This window comes from Theobroma umbraticum, unplaced genomic scaffold, assembly GCF_002168275.2.
Source record: "Theobroma umbraticum cultivar Fairchild unplaced genomic scaffold, ASM216827v3 scaffold_12.1, whole genome shotgun sequence".
Lineage (NCBI taxonomy): Eukaryota > Viridiplantae > Streptophyta > Magnoliopsida > Malvales > Malvaceae > Theobroma > Theobroma umbraticum.
Window position 1 is genome coordinate 4,892,279 of NW_018397269.1, and position 316 is coordinate 4,892,594.

The following is a 316-nucleotide window of genomic DNA, read 5'->3' on the forward strand; positions in this document are numbered from 1 at the left end:
ATTTGACCACCAAATGCACCAATCACATTACATGCAATAAATTTTAATCTTTTTTTTTTTGCTTCACATGGTGGGGGTCTCACATGTTCTCCACTAACTTTTCTTTTTTTACATATAATAATTTGCATGTAACAGTAAGTTTCACATGTACATCTCATACTCCATGTAACACCCCGTACCTTCGTATAAGGGCTAATATGATCTCATCGACAAGATGGAGGGTTGATGGACATAAATTGAAATGTGAAAGAGAAGTGATAGGCGAAAGGAATATTCTGAAATAAAATATTTCATACACGAGAAAATGATAATTAAA